Below are 14,928 nucleotides of genomic sequence, written 5' to 3'. Positions count from 1 at the left end.
TTTATTTATTTATTTATTTATTAATATATTTTATTCATTTTTTACAGAGACGAAGGGAGAGAGATAGAGCGTTAGAAACATCGATGAGAGAGAAACATCATTCAGCCGCCTCCTGCACATCTCCCACTGGGGATGTGCCCGCAACCCAGGTACACGCCCTTGACCAGAATCGAACCTAGGACCTTTCAGTCCGCAGGCCGACACTCTATCCACTGAGCCAAATTGGTTTCGGCGGGCTCCAGACTATTTTTATATGGTCTGTGCCTAGCATGTTCAGTAGTTGAAAAACAAAAAATAAGCAAACAAACAAACAAAAACAATGAAGAAGGATATTTCATGACATAAAAATTATACAATATTCAAATTTCAGTGTCTACAGATAAAGTTTCAGACAATTTACTTATTATCTGTGGTTATAAGGACAGACTTAAGTAGTTACAAAGAGAGTATATGTCCCACAAACACAAAACCATTTACTATTTGGACCTTTAGTGAAAGAAAAAAAACCCCACCTGCTCTAAAGTATAGATTTAATATATATACTAGAGGCCTGGAGCACAGAATTTGTGCAATTGGTGGGTGGGGGGGTCCACAGGGGATTTCTGGCTGATGGACATCCTTAGCACTGCCACGGAGACAGTAGAGACTCCCGCCACCGCTGCTGCGCTGGCCAGCCAAGAGTCTGGCTTCTGGCTGAGTGGTGCTCCCCCTGTGGGAGCTCACTGACCACCAGGGGGCAGCTCCTGCATTGAGTGTATGCCCCCTGGTGGTCAGTGCGTGTCACAGCGACCGGTCGTTTTTTTTTGCCATTTGGTTGATTTGCATATTAGCCTTTTATTATATAGGATATCTGTAACATAATAATATTGTTCAGCATGAAGTTACTTTATTAAATAAAATTACCTGATTTATTTAAAACTTTGGATACCCTCGATAGGTGAATAAATACAAAATTATTTTTATTTTGCTTTGAGATCAGTAAATGAAAAACTTCATACCATAAATAAGCACTCATGTCATATCATACTGGTAGGTTCTTAGGTAATTGTACAAGGACTTCAGAATGATGTGTAAATGTATGGGCAAGATCAGAAGGGTGATGTGCTGTGAAGAATTTCTGTGGAAGCCAAACTGACTTCTTGTTTACTGGGGATTTCAAATTAGGACATTATTCCTGTCAGACATTCTCAGAAACTCTGAAGGCCTTGGCTTGGAGTGGGCTGTTTGCTATTTCCTTGTTTACAGAGTAAACATCCCCAAATTGCCCATTTCAACAGATATTCGACTTGTAGCAATAAATCCCTCCCGGGACATGATCACAGAACTAAATCAGACAGCAATTGCTGGTGAGTGGTAAATATCTATGACAAAGCCCATGAGTTTTATTCCTAAGGAGAAACAGCAACAGTTCAGACTGTTGCATTTAAATTGCTGTAGCAGATCAGAACAGGGTTTTCAATCCCTGTCATGGCACACTGATGTGCCACAACAATAGTTAAAACATGCAATAGCTATTTAGTCACAGGCACTGACCTTTCCCCCCCTTAGATTGTCAAATGAAAACAGCCAATACAACAATAGCCGGTGGGTGTGAATGCCTCGTCTTGAACCATAAATATATGACATATAATAGAGTTGCATCTTATTGGTCACATCACATAATAAGGTTGCGTCTGATGGGTTAATTCTTGGTACCAGAAATCCTTATATACAAGTATAGGCACCTAATTTTTTTAAAAAGCCACTCTGGAGCAAAATTACTTTTACTATTATTATTATGTAAATCAATTAAAATTATAACTACTTTTTGTTAGATTGGCCAGAAATATATTTCGTGTGTGCCGCAAAATTTTAGTAATTAGTTTGTGTGTGCCATGAGATGAAATAGGTTGAAACTCGCTGGAGTAGAAGATAACCAATGACAGGAAATGAGAAGAAGAGCCAGTGTCACCATCTGTGACGTAGGTAAAGGACAAAAGGCCTCAGAAGCCTATGATGGCCATACTTTAATGGGCAGAATATAATGCTGGCTGCTCATAATGGCCTCTGAGTGATCAAGAAAAGTGATACTTATCTTAGTACTCATTGTTTAAAATAACAATAAAAACTGCAATGTTTGACACATCTCAGAAGGGTTGCCATCAAAATGCTTAGCTTTGTTGCTCAAGAGAGCTGCTTTAGTGATCTGGAATATTTCAATACGTGAACATCCCTGCAGACTACGCTGGGTACATGGATATCACCATTGTAAAACACTGATTAGAAGTAGTGGGCCTGTGCTCCTTCTAACCACCAAAATCAGCAGTCAAGGAAGAGAGGTTTTCTCATAGGAAAGAAAAGAATAAGAATCTAGCGAGGCACGTAAACAAATGCTTACCAATATACTTTGTTTCCCTTTGCATTCACTTTTTAAATTATCTTTTGCTGTGAATATTTATAAGAATTGGAATCCACACTAGGGACAGCAAAAGTACAAAGTAAGGAGACCTATCAAAAAGGTTACATCTATTTTTAAAAATGAGAACTTGCCGATCATTTTAGTAGATGCAGATAAAGCTTTTGACAAAATTCAACATCCATTTGTGATAAAAACTCTTAACATCGTGGGTATGGAAAGACTATACTTCAACATAATAAAGGCGATAAAAGAGAAGCCCACAGCTAACATCATACTCAACAGTAAAAAGCTGAAAGCTTTTATTCTAAAATCAGAAACACATAAAGATACGGATGCCTACTCTTGCCAGCTGTATTCAACATAGTATTGGAAGTCCTAGCCAGGGCAATTGGGAAAGAGAGAGAGAGAGAGAGAGAAGAAGAAGAAGAAGAAGAAGAAGAAGAAGAAGAAGAAGAAGAAGAAGAAGAAGAAGAAGAAAGAGGCATCCAACTTAGAAAGGAAGAAGTAAAACTGTCGCTATTTGCAGACAAATTATTTTCTATATAGAAAACCCTAAAGATTCCATCAAAAAAATATTAGAACTAACAAACTTAAGTTGCAGGATACAAAATCAGTATGCAAAAAGCTTTTGCATTTTAGTATGTTAACAACAAACTATCAGAAAGGCTAATTAAAAAATCATCCCATTTATAATTATACTAGAGGCCCAGTGCATGAAATTGTTGCATGGGTGGGGCCAGGCCAGCCTGATTGCCTGCGGGGAGGGGCTGAGGGCAGTGGGCCAGTGAGCCCCACCCCTGATTGGGGTGGGGGGATGATAGGGGGCAGGACCAGCTGTGGGGAGGGGCTGTGGCGGTGGGCCAGCCAGCCCCACCCCAGAATTGGGTTGGGGGACTGATCAGGGCCAGTGGCCTGGGGAGGGGCCACAGGTGGTTGGCCATTTGGGCCTGCCCCTGATTGGGGTGGGGGTCCAATTTGGGTGGGGCTGGGCAGGGGGGAGGGACTGCAGGAGGTTGACTGGCCAGCCCTGCCCCTGATCATCCCCTACCTACCCAATAGGGGGTGGGGCTGGTCGGCCAGAGGGAGGGGCTGGCCAACCTCCTGCAGTCCTTCCCCCAGCTAGCCCTACCCTCTATTTGGGGGGGGGGGGGGCGATCAGGTGTGGGGCTGGCCGGGGAAGGGGCTGCGGGAGGTTGGCCAATCGGGGGGGGGGGTTTCAGTGGCTGCAGTGGGCATCATAGAGACCAGTCGTTCCAGTTGTTATGGCGTTATGGTTGCTGGCTTTTTATATATATAGATAACAATACTTGGGAATAAATTTAACCAAGAAGGTGAAAGACTTATATGCTGAAAACTATAAGACATTGATGAAATAAATTACAGGCATAAATAAGTGGAAAGATATCCCATGCTCATGGATTAGAAGAATTAATAATGTTACAATGTCCACACTACCCAAAACAATCTGTACATTCAATTCAATCCCTATTAAATTTCCAATGACATCTTTTTTTTATAGAAACAAAATAAGCAACTCTAAAATTTGTATGAAACCACGAAAGAATCAGAATAGCCAAAGCAATCTTGAAAAAGATAAACAAAGATGTATATATCATGTGCCCCATTTCAAACTACATTACAAAGCTGTGTAATGAAAATAGTATGACATTGACATAAAACAAAGACTTAGATCAACAGAACAGTATAATGGTCCCAGAAACACATCATTGCACATGTATAGACAAATAATTTATAATAAAGGAGGCAAGAATATACAATGGGGAGAGGACAGTCTCTTCAATGAATGCTGTTTGGGAAAAACTAGACAGCCACATATACCACTCACAACAATTAACTCAAGACAGATTAAAGACTTGAATATTAAACTTGAAACCTTAAATTCCTAGAAACACATACAGGTAATAAGCTGCTTGGTGATGATTTTTTTTTTTTATGGGATGAATTTTTGTATCTGACTCCAAAAGCAAAGGCAACCAAAACAAAAATAAACAAATGGGACTATATCTAACCCAAAAGCTTTTGCACAGCAAAGGAAATCATCAATAAAATGAAAAGGCAACCTACTGAATTGGAGAAATTATTTGCAAATCATATATTCTATATGGGGTCAGTATTCAAAATATATAAAGAACTCAGACAACTCAATAGCAAACACAAAACAAAACAACCAGATTTAAAAAACTGGGCAGAGAACATGAATAGACGTTTTCCAAAGAAAGCATATAGATGGCAAAGAGGCACATAAAAATATTCTCAGCATCACTAATCATCATGGAAATGCTAATCAAAACCACAAAGAGATACTTGTTAGAATGGCTATTATCTAAAAGACAAGAAATAACAAACGTTGGTGATGATGGAGAGAAAATAGGACCCTCCTGCACTGTTGGTGGGCATGTAAATTGGTGCAGCCACTATGGAAAAATAGTATGGAGGTTCCTAAAATGTTAAAAGTAGAACTACCACTTGGCCAGTGTGGCTCAGTTGGTTGGGCATCATTCTGTGCACCAAAGGGTTGCTGGTTCGATTCCCTGTGAGGGCACATGGCTAGGTTGCAGTCAGGTCCCTGATAGGGAGCATGTGGGAGGCAGCGAATCCATGTTTTGCTCTCACATGGATGTTTCTCTCTCTCCTCTCCCTCTCCCATTCTCTCTATCTAAAAATCAATTAAAAAATCTTTTAAAAATATAGCTATGATCTGGTGGAGCAAATTCAATACTAGTTATTTATCCAAAGGAAAATAAACACTAAATTGCAAAGTTATATGCATCCCTGTGATCATTGCAGTATTATTTACAATAACCAAGATCTGGAAACAACTTATGTGTCTACAAATGGGTGAATGAGTAAAGAAGATGTGGTACATATATAATGGACTACTCCTCAGTCATAAAAAAGAATGGAATTTTGCTATTTGCAAAAGTCTGGATGGACCTTGAGGGAATTATGCTAAGTGAAATAAGTCAGGCAGAGAAAAACAAATACCACGTAATTACATTTGTGTGTGGAACATAAAACACAAAACAAATGAACAAACAAAACAAATCAAGACAAAACAGAGAATAGAACAGTGGCTGCTATTGTGGAGGGGTGTTGGGAGTGGGGAAAATGGGTGAAAAGGGTCAAGATATACAAACATCCAATTACAAAATAAATAAGTCAGTGCAATGCAGTCAATAATATTATAGTGCCTACTTCAAAGTTGCCAAGAGATAAAATCCTAAAAGTTTTTATCACAAGGAAAAAAAAAAAAAGGTTACTTTATGTAACTCAACTTACTGTGGTGATCATTTTGCAGTGTATACAAATATCGAATCATTATTTCATACACCTGAAACGAATATAATGTTGTATGTCAATTATATCTCAATTAAAAAAAATTACCCAGAATGCTTGCCAGGCACCCATGGAGCTTTTAGATACGTCTTGAGTAAGGTGCATTATATATCTCACATTTATTCAAATACATTGGCTTGAAATTCGGGAAAAGGGAATATTCCATCACTTGTTTCTAAGAATAAAATCTGTTGCATTGCATTCTAGCTATGAGCACCATTTCAGCATTCAGCTGGTGCTTCCTTCATGGGCTGTAGCTTGGCTCATTCATCAGCCTGAAATGGACTAATTTAAAATAGCCCGAGAAAGAAAAGGGGGGAAAAGCTAATTGTCTGCAAAGAGGTGTTAAAATGAAATAAAAAGACCGGGAATTAGGAGTTGAAGAGGTATCCTTTTCAGCTGTCACAGCCCTCCGTCTGAGGACGCGTACCAGTAATTTGTGAAGATGTGCGGGTACTGAATAGCTTGTGCACAAAGCCAGCCTAGTGAGTGATAACTCCAATACCAGCTTAGACTTGAGTGGATTAGTTGCTAGGTGGGCTTAACAAAATTACCCAGAGCATTACATCATATTCCTCCCACATCTTGTGGCAGAAGCTATTCTTTCCTTGGGGCTGTGCTAAAAATGAAGTGGTCACGAATATTAAAGGATAACGGGGTAAGAAGAATGGAGGGGAAAAGGGGGATCCTCATGATTAGCCTGTATACTCTGAAAAACTAGGGTAGAGTTGCTGAATTCAGGAGTGCCTGGTATAAAATGGCATCTTAGTTATATTTCTGCTCTGGTGAATAATGAGAAAGATCACGCTTCAAACTTGTTCCTTGTATATTCCCTTTTGGAGTTGCATAAACAAATGAGATAGGAAGAATCAAGAAAAAAGAATGACTACAGTTAACAATACTGTATTGTCTGTTTGAAAGTTGCTAAGGGAACAGATCTGAAAAGTTCTCATCACAGGAAAAACAATTATGTTAACGATGTGAGGTGACTGGTGGGAACTAAACTCACTGTGACATGTGCAATAGAGACACATATCCAAATAATTATGCTGTATTCCTGTTTTAGGTGACACACACTGCTATGTGTCAATTATATCTCAATAAAACCGGGAAAACATTTTACAAAGTAAAATCAAATAAAAACCATTCCTTCCTACTTCTTTCCTTACTCCCTCCCCATTTCCTCCCTTCCATTTTCCTTCCTTACCTATTTCTCCTTCCCTCCCTTCCTTTCTTTTTCTCTCCTTTCCTTCTTCCCCGGATACCATGGCCAGACACTAGATCTTCACTGAATGTAGAGACATACGCACACAGTATCCGCCTTTAAGCAGCACACCGAGGCTGTCTATTATAATACACAAACAGGGAGACATTTAGCCAGGGATAGTCTCTAGGAGAGGGAGAAGAAGAGTGTTTTTGCCTTGGAGTTATACAAATATTCGTATCCAGTATGTGAGTCTAAAACGGAAAGAATTCAAAGTGCCAAATAGTGGCTGCAGAAATGCAGAACTGGCCAAATTAGGATGTTTCTCTCTTACCCACACAATAAGGTTAATTCCCATAAAGATGTAAAAATTGTTAGAAATAAATTATATAAACAAGTTTCAAATATCCACTGATGAAAATGGGATGCAAAATTACTTAAGAAGTCATATCTTCTCATCTGATTGAAATTCTCAAACAAGTAGCACTTGAAGTTCTGCATCACTTTGCCGGCAAATTATTTTCCATTGTACAGCCCTGCCAATTATCTCTCTAAATAAGAGAAGAGACCGCGGGACCAAACCCTAGTCGCATGAGGCAATTTGATTCTGGATTTGTTTTCCACCATCTTAAACAAGTGCCTTAGGAGACAGCTACGATGGCTGGCATTTTCTTCATCTAAGAATAGGCAGAAGGCAATGGGTTTCAAAGCAGAAAAGGAAGTGTTTCTGAAAGAAGTTATCCTTGCAGGATACTACATGCTATTTCACCATCAGTAAGCAATTTTTTTTTTTTACCAATTTAATTGTTCTATCTCTGCAGCAGATGATATGTTTTGTTAATAGTCATCTTAGACATATTCCAATAAATAATAGATATAGCTTTCTGGGGTTGTCACTTATTAAAATGTTTAACTCTGTCGCCTGTGTTTATGACTGTCTTGATTTTTTATAACTTGTAAATTCATCACAGTCTAATAAAAGACTTGTTAAGCCAACTATAAAAATTATTTTCCCCAAGTTAATATGTCATATAAGTGCATTTGTAGTATCACATATTTTTGAGTCTGAGATCCACTTAACTACTTGTTATTGTGGAATCCATTCAGATGGTACTATTCTTTGCACAAAATACACTTTTTCATTTTACAGGGCAACTAAAAGAATGATAATTTAAACACTGGATTCAGCTTCGAAGAAGGAGTAAAAATTTCTATTCTAAACTAACAATTATTTTCTCTTTGTGATCCCTGAAAAAGTATGACTATGGGAGAGGTATCTCTTCATCTAATGCTTAATAACTCAGATAGGGACACACAACTGGCTTAAGATGCATCTGACAAAAAAATGTACATTTTCCACATTTTACTGAAATATAATGCCCATGTTACCAGGGCTAGACAATAGCAAACAATGAAGGGTGTGTTTTCATGTTGCTCAATAGAAAATGAAAACAACATGGATCTTCTTTCTAGTCAGTGACTTAACAATTGTAATTTTGTTCACATTTGAATACACTGAGCCTAACACTTTTTTAAAATTTATTTGAGTAACTGAAATTCTTCATTTTAAAATGAAAAGAAAAAAAAAAACAACTAGCAAATAATCTGACTTATAATTAGAAATTGGGAACATCTATGAGAAAGTAGAGAGAGGCTGAAACGTTTTCAGATATAATTGCCCAGAACCAGGGAGGTGAGGTAGAGGCAAAAGCAGAAACTCCAGCTTTCAGAGAATAATTAAATAGAGGAAATTTAGATTATTAACTTAGTTGTGTTATTTTTAAGTCATCCCCTTATTTTCAATTAAGGACAAAATTGCATCCTTATTTTCAATATACAAAACAAAGCCTTGTCTTCTGTAATTACCGTCTTTCCTTTTCTGCTGTGTGTATGTGTGTGCATGTTAGGTACAGTATTGGTGTTATTGAGAGAAAGTTTCATAACTAATGGAAAAAGAAATGATTATTAGTGGGAATTCTGCAATGCCTTCTCAGGAACATGCCCCCAAAATAGCTTCAGGTTGATGGGGAATATGTAAAGTCCCAGTGGCTTAATGGTTACTGACAGAAATCTCCTAGGGCGAGGCAAGTGATGAGCAGTGTCAGGGGCAGGCAGAACACGCTCTGGACAAACGCACAGGTCCCTGTTATACCAGCAAACTGCACCCACATATGTCTCCAAGCCCACACCCAGAGCCCCACCAAACTCGATCATCTTGTAGCACAGACATCAACATCCCTGATATATTTACTTAAAAAATAAATAAATAAAGGAACCTCGATAAATCCTGACATTGGGACCATCACCAAACAGAGCCTTTTGAGTTTGGCTGCCTCGTGCTTTGCTTAAGAATCTGCTTAAATCATCTCTTGTTTTGATTGCCGATAAGCTCTCTGAGAAACAAAAATGAGTTAACGTTTTCCTTAATGTTGTTGTGAAAAGCACAGCATAAATTTTAGCAATTGGGATTACGGTGTTTTTTGTTGTTGTTGTTGTTGTGTGTTTTTTGTTTTTTTCCCCTGATAGTTCCTGGTAATACATAAATGGGAAAACAGCAGGGTTCAAAATTTAATTATATTTAACATCTCTTCTGTTTCTCTGGTTTGATACGATGGGTTGTAAATCCCTTATTTATCTGCTTCTCCATGATAACTTCCCAATCATGAAGAAAATGTATCCAATAAATTACTGATAAGTATTCACATATCAACTTAGATTAATGAAAAATATTTTAGGGATGTCAAAACATTAAAAACAAACAGGTACATAGTTTTTTTGTTTGCTGTTTGTTTTTCATTTGTTTGTTTTTTTTGTTTGTTTTCACTGACCTGGACCTGACAGCTACTAAAGTTTGCCTGGAAGTTATAAGCATGGAGTAAAAGAATAAGGATCGAGTTAGGGGCATTTTCAATACTGAAAGCAAATAGAGAGATATCTATTAAAACAGTTTTAATATGGCAATTCTATAAGGTAGTAGATAAGAAAGAAGAGATACATCTGCTTATCTATAGTTGTTGAAATGTCCTGAAGTGTTCTTTGCATGATGGAAAAAAAGGCATGGAAAAGCAATTGACAAAAATGTTTAGGATCCTTTTAATTTCCAATGATGTTTTCACAGTAAACGGAAAGGTTTCAGATCTTTATTTTTTCAGAAAAATTTGGTTTTCTTCCTAGTACTGCCTCCTTCCCGACCCAACCACCCCCAAGAAAAGAGCAAGATGGGGCCAAAGAAGGAGGGGACAGAATCAGAATCATACATTGAGGAAGAGAACCGGCTGCAGAGTTGAGTTCCCATCCCAGTCCTACTGCTTGTTAATTCTGCAACCTTGGCAAATTACTTCTTCTCCGGAAGCCTCAGCTTTCTCCTGGTTTGCTTGTTGGAATGCAGTTGGGTGTCCTTTACATATGACTCGGTTAGTGTAACACATGTTGAGCAAGTTGGACACACGTTTGCTGCTAGGTATATTAGTCAATGTTAGTTCCATCGTTGTGTTGGATGGAACAGCGTATTCACTGTAGCCTCAACATTTATGAAATCCTCACGAAGAGCCATGGTGAAATAAGCATAGAAAAAAAAACATTAAATAACAATATAGGAACCATAGACTGACTGTAAGTCTCTTGAGAGAGTTTAGTTTCCAAGAATGTATCCTAAACTTTGAGGAGAGAAAAAAATATGGAGGATTTCCCAACTATATTTCAAATCCGTTTTTAATCTAACAGGACATGTGCCATAGAACCAACTGTGAAAATGTCACACCTTTTCTCTGTAGCCATCCAATTAGATGTCCCAAGTTCAGTCTCTCACCCTTCAGAAGATATTTCAGAGTGCTGTCAGAGTTACCTCCCAAATTAGAGCTCTTGATCTTCTTTCTCATTAATTCAAAAACCTTCACCTGCTCCTCATGATTGAAGAATGAATTCTAAACTCTGTAGCATGGCATTCAAATGCTTTGATAGTATGGCTTTAACCTTTTCTTCCCATCTCCCTCCCAAGCATTCCAATACCCCTTAAAAGTGCTATGTGTCCAAGGCTTCTCACACTAGTTCCTTTAATGAATCCAAACTATTTCACCACTTAACAAAACTTGCTCAGCTCTCAAGAAATAGCTCATGTGTCCACATCTCTGGAAAGCTTTCCTAGTACCATTTTATTCTAAGATAAAACCTCTGAACTTCCATAGCATTCTTAAATATTTTCATTTATTTACTAGAGGCCTGGTACATGAATTTTGTGCACTGGGGGAGGGGGAGGGGCATCCCTTAGCCAAGCCTTTGCCCTCTCACACTCCAGGAGCCCTCAGGGGATTCAGGGAGCAGGCCTAAGCAGGCAGTCGGACATCCTTAGCACTGCTGTGAAGGCAGGAGAGGCTCCCGCCACTGTTGCTACACTGGCCAGCCATGAGCCCAGCTTCTGGCTGAGCAGCACTCTCCCTGTGGGAGCGCATTGACCACCAGAGGGCAGCTCCTGTGTTGAGCGTTTGTCCCCTGGTGGTCAGTGCATGTCACAGCGACCGGTCATTCTGCCCTTTGGTTGTTTTGCATATTAGCCTTTTATTATATAGGATGTTAGAGAAAGAGGAAGGGGGAGAGAAGGAGGGAGAGAAAAAGAAAGAGGGAGAGGGAGAAGAAGAGGGAAAAGAGAGAGAGAGAGAGCACTGACTTATTGTCCCACTTGATTTTTTATACATTCCTTGGTTGATTCTTGTATATGCCCTGACCAGAGACCAAATCTGCAACTTTGGCATATTGGCACCATCCTCTACCTTACTGAGCATCCTGACAAGGTCTTATCATATTCTTTTTCATAGTCTAACTATAGCAGTTTATTAAAGAGAATTATTAGTATATGTGGTGGCTGTTGATTACTCCCACTTCTTATAAGTTCACATAAAAATGGAATATATCGTAGTATTGGCCCCTAGTAGGTTATCATAACATGGGCTTTAGAAAATTGAAAACATTGGAAAAATATATCAAAGCTAGACCCAGCGACTGTAGGTTACATGAAATATTTCCACATATGGAAGGTAGGAGTCTATTTTTACTACTCTACTGAAACACAGATGTGCCTCAAGGCAAGTGAGGACAGGTATGCTTGTCTGCACATAGTGAGTGCAAGTCAATCAAATTATGTCAGTTCCCACTAAACCCAAGTGTATTTCTTAGTTCCCTGTCAGCAAGAGAACTGGGACAGTCACAGGTTACTCAAATCACAGGGGCACTCAGTTCATGTCTGTTTGGAAAACACAAAAATGAAGTGGGCATTTCATAACTAGTGTTTTTATTTAACAAATGTTATTAATAAAAACGCTCTCAAATTTCAAAAAAATCTAACTATTCAATTCAAAGCAGGAAGTTATTTTTCTCATTACAATAAAAATAAGCCTCAGCTGATAATCCTAGCAACACATACACATGAAAATTTTTTTTTCTTAAAGAGCAACTACATTTAAACTCTTTTCAAATTGGTGAGGCCACAGTCATGAAGAATATATATATATATATATATATATATATATATATATATATATACACACACACTAGACAGGTCTACATGGAAAGGAAACAATTAATTCTGTCCAATACCCAAATGCAAAAATATGGAAGGCGAAACTGGCATGAATGCTAGAATTTGGCATTTTAAAGACCACGGTGAGTTTTAACATGAAGCTTTCTACATGTCTTCATCTGAGTTCAAATGTTTCCTCAAAAGAGAAATAGAAGCAAATCATTAAACACCATTTATGTCCAGAGATTGTTCTAAATCAGCGGTTCTCAACCTGTGGGTCGTGACCCCTTTGGGGGTCGAACGACCCTTTCACAGGGGTCACCTAAGACCATCGGAAAACACATATATAATTACATATTGTTTTTTGTGATTAATCACTATGCTTTAATTATGTTCAATTTGTAACAATGAAAATCCATCCTGCATATCAGATATTTACATTACGATTCATAACAGTAGCAAAATTATATTTAAGTAGCAATGAAAATAATTTTATGGTTGGGGGTCACCACAACATGAGGAACTGTATTAAAGGGTCATGGCATTAGGAAGGTTGAGAACCACTGTTCTAAATGATCATAATCCAATTTTGAGAGAAAAAAAAAGAACCTGTTAGGAACCTTGTGTATTTGCAAGAAATCATGTTTATTTCTTGCGGTTCCTTAGGCCTGAAAGACAAGCCAACAAGACCAGCTGATGCTGTGGAGATTTCACAGGGTGGAAACCATGTGTTCTGGTAGAGATAACATAGAACAGTGCTTCCCAACATCGTAATGAATCTTGGAAGCAGGGAATCATGTGGGATACACATTTGCGGATTTACACACCCTGAGGGCAACCTCACTGCTTGGGGTGCAAGTCCACCACAACTCAAGCAGAAAACTGTAGTCCTTGATGGCTTGAGTGCCAGTGGAAGAAGTTTGGAGCCACCAGAAAGGCTAAAAGTTAAAAGAGGAACATAAAAAAACACACTCTCAAAAGAGGGAGCTCCCCATCTGAGTTTAAATTCCTGTCAAATAACTTGATGGATTCCTGAACTATATATAAATAGGAAATACTCCTCAAAGTCCAGCTAAAGCTAAAAGGCAAAGAAATCTAGTCAGATATTTCAGCAGCTGCTCACCACAGGGGACAGTGAGATGGAAATCCATTTAACTAGAGAGGCTGGATAGGTATATTACATGTAACACGAAAACCACAGAAGGGTCAGGCATTTTAGAAATGAGGACACAGATTGTTTGCATGCTAAAAAGAAAAAGATATGCTCTTCACAGTAAACATGAGAAAACTGGTGAGGCTCTGATGTATCTGATTGATATTCAGAACCAGGAGTATTGAGTTAATGATCCCTGGCCTGTGTGCTCAGTGGTAGAGGGTTGGCCTTCACACCAAAGGGTTGAGGGTTCGGTTCCTGGTCAGGGGCACATATGTGGGTTGCAGGTCAACCCCAGGCCCACCCAGGTCAGAGTGCTTGCAGGAGGAAACCTATTGATGTGTCTCTCATATCTCTCTCTCTCTCTCTCTCTCTCTCTTTCTCTCTCTCTCTCTCTCTCTCTCTCTCTCTCTCTCTCTCTTTCTCTCCTCTCCCTCCTTCCCTTCTACCCTCCTAAAAGTCATGTAGAAAAGAAAAAATATCCTCAGGCAAGGATAACAACAACAAAAAAAGAAATAATGAAAATCATTTTATAATAATAAAAAGATCAGTTCACCAGGAGAACATAGAAGAATCATAAATATGCATGATCTATGCACTCACAGTAGGTTTCTAAATACATAAAGAAAACCCCCCAGACAGAATTAAATGTAGAAATCCACAAATTTACAACCTAATTGGAGATTTTAACACTCTGCTCTCAATCTCATTGAATGATAAAGTAAATTGATAAAAATCAGTAAGGATATAGAAAACATAGACAACTTTATAAATAAGCGTGACCCGTCATTCATAGAACCTTGTACCCAATAGCTGCAGAAAACAGATTCTTAGCAAGTGCACATGGAGAGTTCATAAACACATATCATGCTGTGAGTCAAGTATCAATAAATTTACAAAGTCAAAATATATTATGACAGCAAAATTAATTTAGAAATCTATAACAGTAAGACACATAGAAAATTATCCCTAAATATGAAAATTAATCAACACACTTCTAAATAATTGTGGGCAAGAAAAATCACAAAAAATCCCCACAAGAAAGTAGTTTAAAGTGAATGAAAATTAGAAATATCAATATTTGTGGGCTGCAGCTACAGTGCTGCTTAGGAGAATATTGATAGCTTTGAATTTATGTAATATAAAAAGTTTACAATTTATGAACTGTTTCCTTCTTAGTAGTAAGAGTAAAAATGTTAAATTAGAATAAGTATAAAGAAGGAAATAATAAATATAAGAGAGGAATCAATGAAATAGAACAAAGGCAAGAGAAAATGATCAAAGCCAAACATTGGTTCTTTGAA

This window comes from Myotis nattereri (assembly GCF_964212035.1).
Source record: "Myotis nattereri genome assembly, chromosome: 5".
NCBI lineage: Eukaryota > Metazoa > Chordata > Mammalia > Chiroptera > Vespertilionidae > Myotis > Myotis nattereri.
Note: the sequence above shows the minus strand (reverse complement) of the source record.